The sequence below is a fragment of the Chaetura pelagica genome, unplaced genomic scaffold (assembly GCF_000747805.2).
Source record: "Chaetura pelagica isolate M959 unplaced genomic scaffold, ChaPel_1.0 scaffold1759, whole genome shotgun sequence".
Lineage (NCBI taxonomy): Eukaryota > Metazoa > Chordata > Aves > Apodiformes > Apodidae > Chaetura > Chaetura pelagica.
In genome coordinates, this window is record NW_009954657.1 from 1 (window position 1) to 786 (window position 786).

General features: G+C 49.9%; 1 pseudogene; it reads left to right on the forward strand.

Annotated features, from left to right (window-relative positions):
* The first annotated feature begins 32 nt into the window (after positions 1-32).
* On the forward strand, positions 33-675 carry LOC104384800 (annotated as a pseudogene).
* The last annotated feature ends 111 nt before the right edge of the window (positions 676-786 follow it).

Consider the following 786-nt stretch of genomic DNA (forward strand, 5'->3'; position numbering starts at 1 on the left):
CTCAGCATGTGCTGCACAGCTCTTGTTTTTTTTTAGTCTTCATCACAGCAGAGTTTTATCTCCTCACCATCATGTGCTATGACCACTACGTGGCCATCTGCAGACCCCTGCACTACGGGACCCTCCTGGGCAGCAGAGCTTGTGTCCACATGGCAGCAGCTGCCTGGGCCTCTGGGTTTCTCACTGCTCTGCTGCACACAGCCAGTACATTTTCCCTGCCCCTCTGCCAGGGCAATGCCCTGGGACAGTTCTTCTGTGAAATCCCCCAGATCCTCAAGCTCTCCTGCTCACACTCAGACTACCTGAGGGAAATTGGACTTCTCATGTTTAGTGTCTCTTTTGGTTTTGCATGTTTTGTTTTCGTAGTGGTGTCCTATGTGCAGATCTTCAGGGCTGTGCTGAGGATCCCCTCTCAGCAGGGAAGGCACAAAGCCTTTTCCCCCTGCCTCCCTCACCTGGCCGTGGTCTTCCTGTTTATCAGCACTGGCACTGAAGCCCCCCTCCCTGTCCTCCCCATCCCTGGACCTGGTGCTGGCAGTTCTGTACTCCGTGGTGCCTCCAGCAGTGAACCCCCTCATCTACAGCATGAGGAACCAGGAGCTCAAGGACTCCCTCAGGAAAGTGATTTCATCACTGTTCAAGTGTGAGAGATTTAAAACCTCGTTCCAGAAATGACTCCACTATATGTCATTGCACCATTTTTACCTGTTTGTTTATTTGGTTTTGTTTTTTGCTTTCTTGGTATTCTGTTCTGTTAGGGTTTGCTTTTTTAATTACTATTATTAT